This window comes from Bos javanicus, chromosome 7 (assembly GCF_032452875.1).
Source record: "Bos javanicus breed banteng chromosome 7, ARS-OSU_banteng_1.0, whole genome shotgun sequence".
Lineage (NCBI taxonomy): Eukaryota > Metazoa > Chordata > Mammalia > Artiodactyla > Bovidae > Bos > Bos javanicus.
The window spans coordinates 7,078,845-7,098,809 of NC_083874.1; the positions used below are offsets into that span (position 1 = coordinate 7,078,845).

The following is a 19,965-nucleotide window of genomic DNA, read 5'->3' on the forward strand; positions in this document are numbered from 1 at the left end:
TATTTGTATGGAAATCTGTCTTTCTTCAAGATTCATGTCAATCGTTTTTATGGCCTGGGATGACTCACCTGGTACCATTCTCTGAGTTTTTCCTTTCTTTAATTAGCAGACTGCTAGTAGCTATATGACATCCAGCTAAAGACTAGCAGGGGGGTACTCTTTCTGCCCCCTTCTAATGTCTATGTCAGAAGCTTTCTCTATCTCTTTTACACTTTAATAAAACTTTATTACGCGAAAGCTCTGAGCGATCAAGTCTTGTCTCTGGCCCCAGATCAAATTCTTCTCCTCTAGAAACCAAGAATCACAGTGTCTTTCATGGTTTAGCAAAAACCTTTCATCCTCAGCATTAAATGTAAGCAATAAATTCAGTTCAGTTCAGTTCAGTCACCAGTTATGTCTGACTCTTTGTGACCCTATGAATCACAGCATGCCAGGCCTCGTTGTCCATCACCAACTCCCGGAGTTCATACAAACTCTTGTCCATCGAGTTGATGATGCCACCCAGCCATCTCATCCTCTGTCGTCCCCTTCTCCTCCTGCCTGCAGTCCCTCCCAGCATCAGGGTCTTTTCCAATGATTCAACTCTTTGCATGAGGTGGCCAAAGTATTGGAGTTTCAGCTTTAGCATCAGTCCTTCCAAAGAACACCCAGGGCTGATCTCCTTTAGAATGGACTGGTTGGATCTCCTTGCAGTCCAAGGGACTCTCAAGAGTCTTCTCCAACACCACAGTTCAAAAGCATCAATTCTTCGGCACTCAGCTTTCTTCACAGTCCAACTCTCACATCCATACATGATCACTGGAAAAACCATAGCCTTGACTAGACGGACCTTTGTTGGCAAAGTAATGTCTCTGCTTTTGAATATGCTATTTAGGTTGGTCATAACTTTCCTTCCAAGGAGTAAGCATCTTTTAATTTCATGGCTGCAGTCACCATCTGCAGTGATTTTGGAGCCCCCCAAAATAAAGTCTGCCACAGTTTCCACTATTTCCCCATCTATTTCCCATGAAGTGATGGGACCGGATGCCATGATCTTCGTTTTCTGAATGTTGAGCTTTAAGCCAGCTTTTTCACTCTCCTCTTTCACTTTCATCAAGAGGCTCTTTAGTTCTTTTTCACTTTCTGCCATAAGGGTGGTGTCATCTGCATATCTGAGGTTATTGGTATTTCTCCCAGCAATCTTGATTCCAGCTTGTGCTTCATCCAGCCCAGCGTTTCTCATGATGTACTCTGGATATAAGTTAAATAAGCAGGGTGACAATATACAGCCTTGACATACTCTTTTTCCTATTTGGAACCAGTCTGTTGTTCCATGTCCAGTTCTAACTGTTGCTTCCTGACCTGCATATAGGTTTCTTAAGAAGTAGGTCAGGTGGTCTGGTATGCCCATCTCTTGAAGAATTTTCCACAGTTTATTGTGATCCATGCAGTCAAAGGCTTTGGCATAGTCAATAAAGCAGAGATAGATGTTTTTCTGGAACTCTCTTGCTTTTCCCATGATCCAGCAGATGTTGGCAATTTGATCTCTTGTTCCTCTGCCTTTTCTAAAACCAGCTTGAACGTCTGGAAGTTCATGGTTCATGTATTGCTGAAGCCTGGCTTGGAGAATTTTGAGCATTACTTTACTAGCGTGTAAGATGAGTACAATTGTGCGGTAGTTTGAGCATTGTTTGGCATTGCCTTTGTTAGGGATTGAAATGAAAACTGACCTTTTCCAGTCCTGTGGCCACTACTGAGTTTTCCAAATTTGCTGGCATATTGAGTGCAGCACTTTCACAGCATCATCTTTCAGGATTTGAAATAGCTCAACTAGAATGCCATCACCTCCACAAGCTTTGTTCGTAGTGATGCTTTCTAAGGCCCACTTGACTTCACATTCCAGGATGTCTGGCTCTAGGTGAGTGATCACACCATCGTGATTATCTGGGTCATGAAGATCTTTTTTGTACAATTCTTCTATGTATTCTTGCCACCTCTTCTTAATATCTTCTGCTTCTGTTAGGTCCATACCATTTCTGTCCTTTATTGAGCCCATCTTTGCATGAAATTTTCCCTTGGTATCTCTAATTTTTATGAAGACATCTCTAGTCTTTCCCATTCTGTTGTTTTCCTCTATTTCTTTGCATTGATCACTGAGGAAGGCTTTCTTATCTCTCCTTGCTATTCTTTGGAACTCTGCATTCAGATACTTATATCTTTCCTTTTCTCCTTTGCTTTTCACTTCTCTTCTTTTCACAGCTATTGGTAAGGCCTCCTCCGACAGCCATTTTGCTTTTTTGCATTTCTTTTCCATGGGGATGATCTTGATCCCTGTCTCCTGTACAATGTCACAAACTTCTGTCCATAGTTCATCATGTACTCTATCAGATCTAGTCCCTTAAATCTATTTCTGACTTCCACTGTATAATCATAAGGGATTTGATTTAGGTCGTACCTGAATGATCTAGTGGTTTTCCCTACTTTCTTCAATTTAAGTCTGAATTTGGCAATGAGGAATTCATGATCTGAGCCACAGTCAGCTCCCAGCCTTATATTTGCTGACTGCATAGAGTTTCTCCATCTTTGGCTGTAAAGAATATAATCAATATGATAGGATACTGAAAAAGGAACTCCCCAGGTCAGTAAGTGCCCAATATGCTACTGGAGATCAGTGGAGAAATAACTCTAGAAAGAATGAAGGGATGGAGCCAAAGAAAAACAATACCCAGCTGTGGATGTGACTGGTGACAGAAGCAAGTCTGATGCTGTAAAGAGCAATATTGCATAGGAACCTGGAATGTCAGGTCCATGAATCAAGGCAAATTGAAAGTGGTCAAACAGGGGATGGCAAGAGTGAACGTCGACATTCTAGGAATCAGCTAACTAAAATGGACTGGAATGGGTGAATTTAACTCAGATGACCCTTATATCTACTATTGTGGGCAGGAATCCCTCAGAAGAAATGGAGTAGCCATCATGGTCAACAAAAGAGTCTGAAATGCAGTACTTGGATGCAATCTCAAAAATGACAGAATGATCTCTGTTCCTTTCCAAAGCAAACCACTCAATATCATGGTAATCCAAGCCTATGCCCCAATCAGTAATGCTGAGGAACCTGAAGTTGAACGGTTCTATGAAGACCTATAAGACCTTTTAGAACTGACACCCCAAAAAGATGTCCTTTATATTATAGGGGACTGGAATGCAAAAGTAGGAAGTCAAGAAACACCTGGAGTAACAGGCAAATTTGGTCTTGGAGTACGGAATGAAGCAGGGAAAGGCCAATAGATTTTTGCCAAGAGAACACACTGGTCATAGCAAACACCCTCTTCCAACAACACTAGAGAAGACTCTACGCATGGACATCACCAGATGGTCAACACCAAAATCAGATTGATTATATTCTTTGCAGCCAAAGCAACAAATTAAATACTGTAATGTTTTGGGAAACAAATCTTCCACTAGGTTTTGATCAGCCTTTCTCTATGGGTCTCTCAGTTCTACAGGGTCTGGCAGATGCTGGACAGAAATGGGACATCATTCGGGGAGAAATCTTCTGGTAAATGGAGACTGTAAGGGCAGGCAATGGTAAGGAGATGGGGTGGTTTGAGTGGTGAAGATCAGAGTTTGGAGAGGGAGGTTGCTCTTTCCAGCACTGTTGATGGCAGCAGTTCTTGCAGCATAGGAGTGTGTCATGTAGGTTATTTCAATCAAACACCTGTCACGGTTGATGTTAACACAAAGTCTGAGGCAACCCTGCTTTGCATTCTATCTCTGATAAGGTCCATCCCTTCAGTGGACAACTATGAAGCTAGCGTGTTTCACTTTTGCAAAGTGTCAAGAATGAACAGGTGAGTCAAGGTCAAGTCATTTCATTGGTGTCTCCATTCAGTGACCAGAGCAGCTACCAGACCCAGCCGACCTGACCTCTTTCCCCTTTCCCAGAATCCTCCTGTGAGTCCTGCCCAAAGCCCTGGAAGGCATTCCAGGGATCCTGCTACAATTTTTGCCCTGATGAACTCCCTTGGCTCAAAGCCATGGGTTGCTGTGCTGAGGAGGGTGCTCACCTGGTCATCATCAACAGCCAGGCAGAGCAGGTGAGAAGGAGGAAGGGGTGCTTTGGGGGTCCTTGCGGCCAGCACAGACTGATGTCCTTGTCCCTGTAGAATCTCATGCAGATCTTCATTCTGTGCTTCATATTACATATCCACTCTCATGGTAAGTAGAGTTGGTCAGGATTATTCTCTGTCCTGATTCTGAGTGATTCCACCTGCTGGTCCTTCAATCTGATGTGCCCTCCCTCTTTTAATCCATGTGGATAACTATTCCTTCTTCACTATCAGATCAAACATAGTCCCTCAAGATCTTTCCCACCATCTATTCTTTAACACTAGACTGTCCTTCCAGATCATGGATCCACCTCCCCACACATGGAAAACCTGCAGAAAAAGGGTTGGATCTGACTCATCCTTGAGTCCATAGTGCTTGGATCCAGACTGGACACACAGCAGGGCTCAATATTTGTCAGTAGAATCCATGCCAGAACCACTTCTACTGGGGAGAAGTGACTGACTGCTGACCCTGTCAATCATGCCCCTGAGCAATACTCCTAATTCCATCTTACCCACTGCTCAACCAGGCACCATTCTGGGTTCTTACTCCCTCATTGACTCTACAGAGAAATTCTGGAAGGCACTTGCCACTGATATGCCCCTATTAAGATATTCATCCTGAGAGTCATAAGTGGCTGTAATTTGCTGACCAAATAGGTCATCATAACTGTAGAAATGGAAGTCTTCCTGATCTTTCAACCCATGTGCACAACTACTACATTACACGGCCTCCCAGCCCAAGATCTCTAGGCATCTGTCCCAATCATGGTCTGTTTTCTCCACATTCCCATCTCTGGCTGCAGTGTTTCTTGACCTAAACTACCTTCTACCCACACAGGAATTCCTGAGTGCAAAGAAAGATGTCACGTACTGGATTGGCCTCAGAAAACAGTCCTCCATTGACATCTACAAGTGGCAAGTCTACAAGCCCCCACCTTTATGTGAGTCCCACGGAGGACTTGGAACTCAGTCCTGGCTCATTTGTCTGTTGAATCTTGGAAGATGTCTTCCCATTGATAGTCTTTCAACTGCCTACAGGGCATAAACCAAAATGCCTGTCAAATCTCTGTTGTTATGCTTGATGTTATTTTGTTACTTACGTGTGTGTGTGTGTGTGTGTATAAAACATCCTTTAAACAACATTCTTTATTGTAGGGAGTCACAGGACCTTTGATGCATGAAAGAGAACACAGTACAGTAAGTCCCCAACATATGAACAAGTTCAGTTCCAGAGTGCTTGGTACATCCGGTTTGTTTGAAAGTCCAAAAAAGTTAGCCTAGGTACCCAACAAACAAAATTGGCTATATAGTACTGTACTGTAATAGGTTTAGAGTAGGTTCACTGTACTGTCATAGGGTTGCCCTGGTGGCTCAGATGGTAAAGAATTCCACCTGTGACTCAGGAGACCCAGCTTCGATCCCTGGGCCAGGAAGATCCCCTGGATAAGGGAATGGTAACCCACTTCAGTACTCTTGCAGGGAAATCCTACAGACAGAGGAGCCTGGTGGGCTACTGTCCACTGGGTCTCAAAGAGTTGGACACAACTGAGTAACTAACACAACAGCACCATCTGGTACTTGGTATTTTGGTAAAAGGTTTATAACACTTTTCACACAAATAATATATAAAACAAACAAACAAAAAATAAAGAAAACATTTTTATTTTATTATTATTTTTAAATGTTATTTTATATTGGAGAATAGGTAATTGACAATGTTGTGATAGCTTCAGGTAGACAACAAAGAGACTCAGCCATACATATACATGTATCCATGCTTCCTCAACCTCCTCTCTCATCCAGGCTGCCACATAGCATTGAGCAGAGCTCCCTGTGCCATACAGGGAGGAAATGGCAACCCACTCTAGTATTCTTGCCTGGAGAATCCCGTGGACAAAAGAGCCTGGCAGGCTACAATCCATGGGGTCCGCAAGAGTTGGACACAACTTAGCAACTAAACCAACCAACCAAATTGTTGGTAAGAAAACATTTGAAATCTTACAGTACAGAACCTTGAAAAGTAGAGTAGCACAGTACAATAGTTGACACCCAGGGGCTGACATTGAGTGAACAGGCAAGAACAGTTACTGCCTGGAGAAGGGAGATGAGGTGAGATGATGGAGCTGAAGGATTGTCAGCAATAGGGGTCGGAGGGCAAGCTGCAGTTTCCCTCATGCCTGACTTCAGTGGAATGTCCTTTTGCAGGGACTTATTGTACTTTAGGGAGAAGGCAATGGCACCCCACTCTAGTACTCTTGCCTGGAAATTCCCATGGATGGAGGAGCCTGGTGGGCTGCCGTCTATAGAGTCGCACAGAGTTGGACACGACTGAAGTGACTTAGCAACAGCAGCAGCATCTTACTTCAGGGAGAGGAATAGGCAATGTGTGATGTGCCAAGCTTATTTAGCATTCATCTGGACCTATCCAGAGTCTCAAAGGGTCCTACAGAACACATTTTAAGAATCACTGCCTGGAGGATCCAGTCCTAACTGCTCAGTATATAATTTAATGACATCACTTTCTGATCACCATCTGTCTCTGAACTTTTCTTCATATCCACACACTTTCTCAGAGCTGCACCCCAAGCCTCCTGGACCACCTCAAGTACACCAGTTTTCCTTCATCCCCACTGCTTCTGCCTCCATTCAGGCCTCAGACAACTGATATACACCCTCATTAAAAACACTTAGTTTGGAATCCTAACACTGGCACCTCTCAGTGCCCACACAGAGAGTACCATTCATCTTCACATTTTCAGCTCCTGCACCTTGTATCCCCTTGCAACAACTTCAGGCCAGATGACTCATCCTTTTTGGAAATTACCTTGTCTCCTATCCTTCTGTTTGCTTCTGCTGTGGCATCTTCTGGAACATATTTTTTTTTAGTTTGGTGTATCGTGATATGTGCGTCAAGCCCAAAACACTGTGCCTCATAGAGGAATCCATCCTGTGGCCAGCATGAATTAACCTCTCATGCATCTCATGCCCTCTTAATATCTCAGGAATTTCTGTAGATTTTCATGATTGTGTTTATTATAATCTTCTTCAGATTGTTTATGTCTTACCCATCAGATGGGCTGCAGCTTGAGGGCAGAATCAGTATTCTTTTTATATTTATTTATATTTATTTATTTGGCTGCACTGGGTCCTAGTTGTGGCACATGGGATTGTTGACCTTTACTGAAGCATGTGGGATCTAATTCCATAAGAATTGAACCTGGGCCCCCAGCATTGGAATCAAGGAGTCCTAGCCGCTGGACCCAGAGAAGGCAATGGCACCCCATTCCAGTACTCTTGCCTGGAAAATCCCGTGGACGGAGGAGCCTGGTAGGCTGCCTGGTAGCCTGGTAGGTCGAGAAGAGTCGGACATGACTGAGCGACTTCACTTTCATGCACTGGAGAAGGAAATGGCAACCCACTTCAGTGTTCTTGCCTGGAGAATCCCAGGGATGGGGGAGCCTGGTGGGCTGCCATCTATGGGGTTGCACAGAGTTGGACAAGACTGAAGCGACTTAGCAGCAGCAGCCACTGGACCACCAGGTAAGTCCTGAGAGTCAGTATTCTATGCATCTGTGACTCCATTACCCAGTATAAGGCTTTGTACACTACAGGTGCTCAACAAACCATTTTAGAATGATTGAGTGTTGCCAACATTTTAAGAGACATTTAGGGAAGAGGGTATGGGATTACTTGACAGCCTGAGCTAATATGTCACATCTTCAAACTTAATCTTAGAGATCTAGATACATCAAATCTCTTGTCCACTTGTGTGCTGCATGCTAAGTTGCTTTAGTCATGTTTGACTCTTTGTGACCTTATGGACTGAAGCCCACCAGGCCCCTCTGTCCACGGGGGTTCTCCAGGCAAGAGTACTGGAGTGGGTTGCCATACTCTCTACTCCAGGATATCTTCCCAACCCAGGGATCAAACCCAGGTCTCTTATGTCTCCTGCATTGGTAGGTGAATTCTTTACCACTAGTGCCACCTGGGAAGCCCATCCACTTGAGTCTCATTTATTTCATTTGTAATGGAAAGTGGAATCTGGTGACTGTGATGGATCAGTGGGCAACTCCTCCTTAAGGATGTTTGAGACAATCTGGAAATGTTTTTGATTGTCACTTTGGAAAGTGGGTGCTACTGGTATCTAGTAGGTAGAGACTAGGGGTGCTCTTCAGTATCCTACAGGACATAGAACAGCCCCTCATAATGAAGAATGATACAGTCCAAAATGTCAGTAGTGCAAAGATGGAGAAACTGTAATACATGGCATGGAGGTTGGATTTGGGCGGATTTCTCAAGTACAGTCATCCCTCAGTATCCACAGGATATTGGTTCCTGGACCCCTCACAAATACCAAACTTGTGATTTTCAACTTCCTTATATAGCACTGGAAAAGACCCTGATGCTGGGAAAGATTGAGGGCAGGAGAAGGGGGAGACAAAGAATGAGATGGTTGAATGGCATCATTGACTTGATGGATGTGAGTTTGAGCCAGCTCCAGGAGACAGTGAAGGACAGGGAAGCCTGATGTGCTGCAGTCCATGGGTTTGCAAAGAGTCGGATATGACTTAATGACTGAACAACAACAACAACATAGCAAAGTGGGTCTTGGTATTCCTGGGTTCTAGATTCAAATTCGCTCTGTGGTTGGTTGAATCTGTAGAGATATAACACACAAATATGGAGGATGGACTGTACTTTCCCAGAATTTGGATCCACACTCTGGCGGACTGATCTTGAGTGTGAGAACTCAAAACGGACACGACTTACTCTTCTTTGTTTCTTCCCTGTGGCTAAGGGACATGGCTAATGCTTTTGTGTGTTTTCACAGAAACTGGAGTTCTGAAAGATCATATCCTGATTACTGCGTCTTCATGAAGTTTGGCCATTGGACCAAGTTTGACTGTGGTGCATATTGGCACATTAATTCAATCTGTGAGAAGCCACAGATCTGCTGAGCCTCCCTTCCCTCTGTCCCCAGGCTCCTGAGAGCCTGTTTTGATGTTTGACCTCATAAGAATCCCCAACCTTCTCTGCACAAATGGATGTCTCTGAGCCCCAATCTTCCTGATAGCATTTTTCTTCCTTTTTGTCTGCATGCTTACATTCTGCTTGAGGCACATGTAAAATGACACCGAGAAAAGACAAGGGGCAAATTGCAACATGTGCAAGACAAATCATGCAGTTTCCCTCTGCTCCCACATGGCATGCATAAATGTAGGGTAATTAGAAAATAAAATGACATAAGAGACATAACTAAATTCATGTGTGTAAGATACGTAGATTTTGAGTGGAAGATATCACTAATTTAAGTATGCATTGGTATCAGGAAATATTAAAGCATTTAAAAATATGTTTGGCATACTAGTGGCATGTTATTTCATTCATATGTTAAATTATGTTAGCAACATATGAAGTATTTATGGTAAAGTAACGTACTGTGTGAGATTTTATTCAAATAATAAATCAAATAAGTGGGATACTTGTATATATGAAACAAATTGGCCAAGTATTTGCAAGTATTAAAGCTAGACATAGGAGTCCATTATGTGTTTCTTATACTTCTGTATCTAGTGGAAATTTCTAAATAAAAATTTAAAGTAATGAATGAAATTCATAATAACACATAAGATAAACAATTGTGTCTGATTCTTTGTGACCCATGGACTGTAGCCCGCCAGGCCCCTCTGTCCATGGGATTCTCCAGGCAAGAATACTGGAGTGGGTCACCATACCCTCCTCCAAGGGATTTTCTTGAGCCAAGGATTGAACCCACATCTCTTATGTCTCCTGCATCAGCAGGCAGGTTCTTTAACACTAGTTCCACCTGAGAAACCCCAGTTGGGTCATATGGTAACACTATTCTTAATTTTTTGAGGAATCTTCATACTGTTTTCCATAATGGTTGTACCAATTTACATTCTCACTAACAGAGCATGAGAGTTCCCATTTCTCCACATTCTCTCCAAACCTTGTTATTTCTCACCTTTTTATAACAGACATTTTAGTGGACATGAGGTGATGTCTCATTGTGGTTTTGATCTGCATTTCCCAGGTGGTGCTAGTGGTAAAGAATCTGCTTGCCAATGCAGGAGACATGAGATGTGGGTTTGATTCCTTGGTCAGGAAGATCCCCTGGAGGAGGGCATGGCAACCCACTCTAGTATTCTTGCCTGGAAAATTCCATGGACAGAGGAGCCTGGCTGGCTATAGTCCATAGGGTTGCACAGAGTTGGACACAACAGAAGCAAGTTAGCATGCATGCAGTGATTGTTGATGTTGTTGCTGCGCTCAGTCACTCAGTCGTGTCTGACTTTTCAATCTGACTTTTGCAATCTGGATCCCCTGCAGAGGCAGCCGAGCTGTGGAAAATTCTGAAAGAGATGGGAATACCAGACCACCTGACTTGCCTCTTGAGAAACCTATATGCAGGTCAGGAAGCAACAGTTAGAACTGGACATGGAACAACAGACTGGTTCCAAATAGGAAAAGGAGTACGTCAAGGCTGTATATTGTCACCCTGCTTATTTAACTTATATGCAGAGTACATCATGAGAAACGCTGAGCTGGAGGAAGCACAAGATGGAATCAAGATTTCAGGGAGAAATATCAATAACCTCAGATATGCAAATGACACCACCCTTATGGCAGAAAGTGAAGAAGAACTAAAGAGCCTCTTGATGAAAGTGAAAGAGGAGAGTGAAAAAGTTGGCTTAAAGCTCAATATTCAGAAAACTAAAGATCATGGCATCCAGTCCTGTCACTTCATGGCAAATAGATGGAGAAACAGTGGAAACAGACCCTGCCAGAAGAGGAAGGAGCGGTTGGGATTGAGAGATTGGCGGGGGGCACCTACTTCTTTTCTATTCCTTCCCTGGTTCAGTTAGGGGCTGTCTTGTCACCTCCATCTCCCAACCTAATCATCCCCTCTTGGTGCCACAGAATAGCCCAGCTTCCAGCAGAGCACAGAGGGCTGTCAGGGAAGTTTGCAAAGTGCATATACCTCTGTGGGTTGATCCCAGGGGAGACTGGCATGCCTAGAAGTCTCCCTCCACACTCCCCCCCTGAGCTCCCCACGCACCCCCCCTCCTCCCCACCACCTGACTCTGGGCCCTGAGGGACACCCCCCCCTCCTCCCCCGCCCCCCCCCTCCGCCCCCTGCCTCCTGCATCAGGCTCCCTGGGATGCCTTTGGAATGTGCCTCTGGAGAAGAAAGGGATGAAGTGAGGGAGCAGCTTCCCACCCGCCCACTCCCTTCTGAGCTCCTTGTGTAAGTGAGTGAGCCAGGGTCTCCTCTGCTACCTGGGTGGCCACCGATAGAGGCCAGTGTGCAACTCTGGCTGCCTTCCTGGAGAAGGTGATGTTCAGATAGAGGGAAGGGCTGTGGGTAGTTAAGAGTGTTGAGTGTGGACCTTAGGATCAGGAACCCAGCAGAGCAAAGTCTGGGGCAAGCAGTGTCTGAACAAAGGCTTCTTATTTGTGAATCATGTACCCAGGCGTCACTGGGTGCTCATACCCACGCACATTTGTGCATGCCTCAGTTGTCAGACAGATATTAGGGGGAAAGTGCCCACCAGGGACACATGCATTAGTCTTCTTCATGCTTCTGCTGTGTTGTGCTGTGAGAATGCAAGTCTGAGTGCACTTCCAGGTGTGCCAGAGGCTGGGACTCTGCAGGTGTGCATCCATCCTGGCCCCTGTGTACGTGCAGAGGTTTGACACGACCCTGTGTGCAGCGAGATGGCCATGTGCATATTCGGTGGAAGTAAGAACATAAGACAGTGTGTGCGAGGGGGTTGGGGGAGAGACGGGAGGAGGCATGCAGCCATGCAGAGGAATGGGGACCCCTGCGTGTAGGTGTGTGAGACAGTCCCAGTTTGCAGAAACAGGAGGCCGCCCACCCCTGAGGAGAGCTGTCCCGAAGCGCCTTCCCTTGTGCTCTCACATGCACGGGTGGAGGCTCGGAGGCTAGCCCAGGACAGGAGCAGGGAGCCTGAAGCAGAGACAGTGCATTCTCTGTCCCCTGGCTCAGGGCTGGTCTCAGGCACACTGAGACCCCCTCCCTCTCTTTCTGGGCACTGGCTGGGCTGTGAACGAGGGGACAGGAGTGCAGAGGTACAAGGGGGCTGAAGGAGGGGATTACTTTGCTTTTTAAAAAAATTGATGTAAAATTCACATAATACAGTATTAACTATTTTAAAGCATATATATCAAGGGCATTTAGTTCATTCACAATGTGCAACTCTTAACTCTGTCTAGTTGCACAATACTGTCATTACCCTCAAATCCTGTTCTCATTAGCAGCCATGCCCCGTCCTCCCTGTCCTCAGCCCTTGGCAGCCACTAATCTGCTCGTACCCCTACAAGTTTGCTTATTTTAGGTACTTCATATCAATGGAATCAGACAATACTTGCCCCTGGCTTTTTGCACATAGCACAATGTTTTCAAGTGTTCATCCATGTCACAGCAAGTGTTACTACTACTTTTCTTTTTGGTGTAAAAAACACAAACGTAGAATTTGTCATCTTAACCATATTTAAGTATACAGTTTGTTAGGGTTAAGTCTGCTCACAATGTTGCATAACAGAGTTCCAGATATCTCTGCATCTTGCAGAACAGAAGCTCTAAACCTATTAAACAACCCTCTCCTGCTCACTCCAGCTTTTGGCAAGTGGCATTCTGTTTTCTAAATCTATGAACTCGACTCCTTTAGAGACCTCATATAAGTGGAATCATACAGGATTTCATTTTGGAAGAACTGGCTGATCCCACTTAGCATAATGTTGCCAAGTTTCATTCAGGATGTAGCATGACACAGGATTTTCTGCCTCTTAAAACAGAACAGCATTTAGTTGTGTGGATAGAAACCACATCTGGTTTACCATTCATCCAAGGATGAACATTTGGGTTGTTTCCACCTCATGGCTATTGTGACTGGTGCCGCTATGAACAGGGGTGTGCAGATATCCTTTAGAGATCCTGCTTTCAATTCCTTTGCATACATATCCAGAAGCAGGATTACTAGATCGTATGGTAGTTCTATCAATAGTTTTCATTTCTGATGAATATCCATACTGTTTCCCACAACTGTTGTACCGTTTTACAATTCCACCAGCAGTTTACAAGTGTTCCAACTTGTACACATTTTTTGGCTGCTTGGCAGGTGAGATCTTAGTTCTCTGTCCAGGGGTCAAACCTGTGCCTTTCCAGTGGAAACGCAGAGTCTTAACCACTGAACCATTAGGGAAGTCCTTTCATCCTCGCCACTTTAAATGGCACAGTTCAGTGGCATTTAGGACTTTACAAAATCCTGGAACTATCACCTCTCTTTAGTGCTCAGATATTTCTCCACCACAAAAGGAAATCTTGAACCCATTCCCCATTCCAGCCTGTTTCCACCCCCTGACAACCACTAATTTGTGTCTATCTTTTTTTTTTAATATAAATTTATTTATTTGAATTGGAGGCTAATTACTTTACAATATTGTAGTGGTTTTGTCATACATTGACATGAATCCGCCATGGGTGTACATATGTTCCCCATCCTGAACCTCCCTCACACCTCCCTCCCCATCCCATCCCTCTGGGTCATCCCAGTGCACCAGCCCCGAGCACCCTGTCTCATGCATCGAGCCTGGACTGGAGATCCGTTTCACATATGATAATATACATGTTTCAATGCCATTCTCCCAAATCATCCCACCCTCGCCCTCTCCCACAGAGTCCAAAAGACTGTTCTGTACATCTGTGTCTCTTTTGCTGTCTGGCATGTGGGGTTATTGTGTTCTATCTTGATGTGTTTAACTACGCTGGATATTTTAAGTAAATGGAATCATACAATGTGTGGTCTTTTGTGGCAGGCTTCTTTCACTCAGCATAAGGTCTTTAAGGCTCATCCATGGTGTTGCATGTATCAGAACTTTATTCCTTTATGTGGCTATATGGTATCCCATTGAACTGTTTGCTTGCAAACATGGTGTTAGGTCTGTGACACAGGAAGATAAGCAGAGAGTGCCGATTGGGTTAAACCGATTGGGTTAAATAATGTCCCTCTGAGGAGAAAGGACACAGGAGTAGGATCTGAATGCAGGCCAGGGTGTGCCCTGGTTGGGCTCTGTTGGGGAGGTTATAGCTGAGATCACGGCCCTGGCCTTTCTTTCCCCTGAGGTCCAGACTTGTGCACACAACTTGGAGAGTCCACTTGGGTAGTCTTGCTCAGGGTTTGTTATGGGAAAGGGTGACACAGAGGAAGTGCCAGAAGGAGACAGGGAGCCAAGAGAGCCCTTTCTGTTTGTTTGTTTTAATGTATTTATTTATTTTTGCTGTGCAGAGTCTTCATTGCTGTGCAGGCTTTTCTTTGGTTGTGGTGTGTGGGCTTCTCATAGCGGTGATTTCCCTTGCTGCGGAGCACAGGCTGTAGGGCACCCGGGCTTCTGTAGTTGCAGCTCCCAGGCTCTCGAGCACAGGCTCAGCAGTTGTGGTGCATAGGCTTTGTTGTTCCACACCACGTGGGATCTTCCTGGACCAGGGATCAAATCCACGTCTCCTGCAATGGCAGGTGGATTCTTTACCACTGAGCCACCGGGGAAGCCTCATTCCTGTTTTATTTTGTTTTGTTTTTGGTAACATTTTGTGCATTTAGGAGCTGATACCTGGAGCACATTTGTAGCCAGAAGAAGCCAAGAGGTGGGCTGCCAGAGGAAGCAGATGCTGAGGGTTTGGGACATCCATAGTATTAGAGGAAAGATTATCCTGTAATTAGGTCTGAAGCCCTGGACTATTACAGTGTCAATATAGTCACCTGGTGGGATGGATGAATAACAGCCAGCCAGCAATGACAGTAAAAGATGACAATAATTCAGATAGCTTTCCTTAAGAAATTTCTCTGTGCTGAGCTCTTGGCATCAAATGCCTACGGGGAACCTGAGCACAGTTCTCTGATTATCCCAACACAGTGAGGACCTGGGGTTTGAACCCTGGGTCTCCATGACTCCACAAACTCTGCATATCTCAAAGAATGGGCTCTGGCAGCCAGAGAAGGGGTGGCATGGAGAAGAGATGGGCAGGCACAGTCCTCAAGAGAAAGAGCGTGAAGCCAGAGCCAGGACTGGTCCAGAGATGGTGGCTGAGGGACAAGAGGGGTGAGGAAGAGTGGGGAATTGAGGATGGCACTCTGGCTGTTGGCTGGGCCGCGTAGGTCCCCTCTAGTCCACAAATGCTATTTTACTATATGAGATGCTCTATCCTAACTTCAGTCAAATTGTCCATTTTCCAGGTGAGATTCTGCGTCCTCCAAGAGCTGGTTGATCACGACTCTGGGGGAACACTTTGTGACAATCTTTTTTTGAATGAAGATTCAGTGAATAAAGTAAAATGTCATAATATTTGAGTGAACTTTCCTCAGTGTATTTGAAAACTGGTTATGTGCATATGTTTATATTTGTTGTATGGGCTTCCCCGGTGGTGCTGGGAGTTCCCTGGTGGCTCAGAGGGTAAAGCGTCTGCCTGCAATGCAGGAGACCCAGGTTCAATCCCTGGGTTGGGAAGCTCCCCTGGAGAAGGAAATGACAACCCATTCCAGTATTCTTACCTGGAGAATCCCATGGACAGAGGAGCCTGGTAGGCTACAGTCCATGGGATCACAAAGAGTCGGGCACAACTGATTTCACTTCACTTCTTCAGGTGGCACTAGTGGTAAAGAGCCCACCTGCCAGTGCCAAGACATAAGAGATGCAGGTTCGATCGTGGGTCTGGGAAGATCCCCTGGAGAAGGAAATGACAAGCCACTCCAGTATTCTTGCCTAGAGAATCCCCTGGACAGAGGAATCTGGCAGGCCACTGTCCAAAGGGTAGCAAAGAGTCAGACATGACTGATGTGGCTTAGCATGCACAAATGTGTATTTTATATATATATATATATATTTGATTTAGATATATGCACATGTGTTTGTGCTGAGTCATTCAGTTATGTCTGATTCTTAGTGACTCCATGGACTGTAGCCCACCAGGCTTCTCTATCCATGGAATCTTCCATGCAAGAATACTGGAATGGGTTGCCATTTCCTCCCCAGGGAATCTTCCAGACCCAGGATCGAACCCACATCTCTTTCATCTCCTGCATTGGCAGGCAGATTCTTTACCACTGTGCCACCTGGGAAGCATATACATACGATTGATTGAAACATATGTAAGTGTAAATATATATGTGTACATTCACAAATTTTTATTGGACTTAAGCTTTGGAGTTTGAATCAGTCTCTTTCGTTGATGACGTTTTACTAACATTGACTTGCAGAATGGTCCTGTGTTATTTATTCCCATTTATCATAACATCCTACTTTTGATCCCCACCCTTGACCAGTAGCTGTTTTAATTTTTTTCAATGTGTATCCTTCTGTTTGCATGAATTCTTAAAAAACGCATATTGATGCACATACTGTATATTGTGCTGGAAGTCTGCTTTTTTTTTTCTTCTGATTTTCCAGTGCTATTTGTAAGAGCCATCCATGTTGTTCCATGGATTCTAGGTTTGTTTTTTTCCCCAATCCGTTGTTCAGAGCTTCTGAATCACTGATCTGTTTGTCTGTCCTTGTACTGATCCTACATTGCTTTATTTGCAAGGCTTTGTAGAATGCCTCAGTATCTTAGAAGGCAATTCCTCCCCACCTCTTTTCACTCTTCACTTCAAGATGGACTTAATTATTTACGGATAGTTATTCTTTAATAGAAACTGTATAACAAGTTTAACATCTTTCTCAAAAAATTCAACTGGCTTCTTTTGAGAGGAATACATTGAATATATAGATTAAATCTGGGAAAGAATTAACATCTAGGATACTGTCTTTCCATTTCATACACTTATTTATAATGTCTACCTTGTTTAATTATTTTTTTACTTTTATCTTACTTTTAAAAAACTAATTTTTGTATTGGGGCACAGCCAATTAACAATGTTGTGATAGTTTCAGGTGAGAAAGAAGGGACTCATCTATATGTATCCATGTGTCCATTCTCTCCCAAACTCCCCTCCCACCCAGGCTGCCACATAACATTGACCAGAGTTCTCTGGTAGGCCCTTGATGATTATCCATTTTAAATCTAGCAGTGTGTGCATGTCCCTTCCAAGCTCTGTAACTATCCCTTCCTTCCATCATTCCACCCAGCAACCCCAGAATTAGTTCATTCTCTAAGTCTGTGAGTGTCTTTAAGTTCATTTGTATCATTTCTTTTTAGAGTCCACATATAAGCCATATCATATGATATTTCTCCTTTTTCTCACTTCATTCAGTATGACAGTCTCTTGGTCCATCTATGCGGTTACAAATGGCATTATTGCATTCTTTTTAATGACTGAGTAATATTCTGTTGTATATATGTATCACATCTTCTTTGCCCATTCCTCTGTTGATGGACATTTGGGTTGTTTCCACATACTGTTGTAACATGTTTAATGTTCTCTGTGGAAGTTTGTATGAAGTGAAGTTGCTCAGTCATGTCTGACTCTTTGCGACCCCATGGACTGTAGCCTATCAGGCTCCTCTGTCCATGGGATTTTCCAGGCAAGAGTGCTTGAGTGAATTGCCATTTCCTTCTCCAGGAGATCTTCCCAACTCAGGGATTGAACCCGGGTCTCCCGCATTACAGGCAGATGCTTTACCATCTGAGCCACCAGTTAAGTGTTGGAAGTTTGTATGCACATACTTAAATTAATTCCTAGATACTTGAGAGTTTTGTGTTCCTTTGAATGGTAACTTGTTTGTTTTACTAATTTTAAACTTACAAAAAATTTTCAAAAGTAACATGGAAAATTCTTGGACTCCCCCTCATCCAACTTCCATCTTACACAATGCCAGTACAATGATTAGACTCAGGAAACTAACAGCTGTGTAATACTATATAGCAAATAACAGATCTTATTTGATTTTTCTTAGTTTTTACACTAACATTCTTTTTTTAAATTCCAGGACATAAGCCATTTTGTTTAGTTGTTATTTCAATGTCTCATAATTCTGTTCTTAGTAATTCTTATTTTTCCTTTTATCTCAAAAGTAGTTAGTTTTGTGTGACTATGTATGACAATGCCAAGTGATACAATCTTAAATTGTGTTTAAAATATATGGTAAGTTTCAGGTATCCTCTTCATATTAATTTCCAGTTTCCTGTAATGTGGTCAGATGCTCTGGGTCTTTGCAATATTGGCACTTGATAATTTACCTAGACTTCTTTTATGGCCTTACACAGGGTTCTTTTCAATGACAATTCCATGTTTTTAGGGTTTTTTTCCTTGGGTGTGTTTGGTGTAATAAATAGGACTGTGTGCATGTTTTTGTGTTTGTATATATTAAATAAACATATATATTAGCTAGGTATACTAACATATATTTATATATATATTATCTCAAGTATTAAATGTGACAGAATTAAGTCTGAAAACAACAGTAATTATGAAAAAATAAATGCATTAAGTCCCCCAATCAGAAGAGAGATACAACCATAGGTTGCTGTATTTTAAGAGAATTTAATTCTGGTCATTCATACCTGTCCTCAATCTCAGCCTCCTGATTTCAGGTGCTGTGGAAGACATTTGCTGTTGTTTGGTCACTTAGTCATGTCTGAGTCTTCGCAGTCCCATGGACTGTAGCTTATCAGGCTCCTCTGTCAAAAGCATTTCCCAGGCAAGAATACTGGAGTGGGTTGCCATTTCCTCTTCCAGGGGATCTTCCTGACCCAGGGATCAAATCCACAGCTCCTGCCTTGGCAGGTGGATTCTTTACCACTGAGCCACCAGGAAAGCCCTTGGAAGACATATTATGTGCATAATCTTACTCAATGCTTGTCAGCTAGGGATTATTAGTATCAATTTCCTTTTAGGGATGAGAAAACAAAGGCTCAAAAAAATTGAGAGACCAACGTAATGAAGGTTTTTTTTTTTAAGCACTATTTTAAAAAACGCCTCAATTTTTTTGAATTCATGTGAATAACATGGTAGAGTTTTTATAAAAAGGGGAAAAAGTCTCCATTTAAAACTTACTAAGGCTTGCAAAAAACTCTTTGGGGTCATAAAGAATTGGACATGACTTAGCAGCTAAACAACACAGGGAGCATGTTGAGTATAGTGATCACAGGATATGCAGAGATGAAACTCCAACCAGCAAGACATTTTTCTAATTAAAAATTTTTATTAGGGATCCCAGAATAATAACTTATTTTAAAGACTGTATTGTTGAACTTTTCTTTAATTTTACTTTTTTTTGGGGGAGGGGGAAATGATAGAGGCAACAGCAACCTCTGAAGTGGAGACTTAATCCACATGTAGAAGATAGAGACCATTACTTTCTACCACTAGGATCTAAAAATATAGTATTAATAATGAAAATTTATTTAATTCATACTATGTACCAGGACCTGTGCTAAGCACCTTAGATGCATGTTGTTGTTCAGTTGCTAAGTCGTGTCTGACTTTGTGACTCCATGGACTGCAGCACAGAAGGCTTCCGTGTCCTTCACCATCTCCCAGAGTTTGCTCAAACTCATGTCCACTGAGTCAGTGATGCCATCCAACCATTTCATCCTCTGTCACCCTCTTCTCCTGCCCTCAATCTTTCCCAGCATCAGGGTCTTTTCCAATGAGTCAGCTCTTTGCATCAGGTGGCCAGCGTATTTGAGTTTCAGCTTCAGCATCAGTCCTTCCAGTGAATATTCAAGTGGTCCTATTTAAACCACAAGGCAAATCTTTTTTCTGAACATTATTATGCAGATGGACTGATTATGGTTTGAAGAGGTGAAGGAGCCTCTCCAGGAAGTCCTGAAGAGGGCTCATTAGAGACTCTGAGTTCCTACCTATGGGAATTCCTCCTTCTTTCCCCCAACAGT

The 19,965-nt window shown here is 43.4% G+C and overlaps 1 non-coding gene across 1 annotated transcript; it reads left to right on the forward strand.

The window, feature by feature from the left end:
* The first annotated feature begins 15,566 nt into the window (after window positions 1-15,566).
* TRNAC-GCA (transfer RNA cysteine (anticodon GCA)) lies at window positions 15,567-15,638 on the forward strand. The gene has a single exon. It is a non-coding gene; the product is annotated as a tRNA-Cys (tRNA).
* The last annotated feature ends 4,327 nt before the right edge of the window (window positions 15,639-19,965 follow it).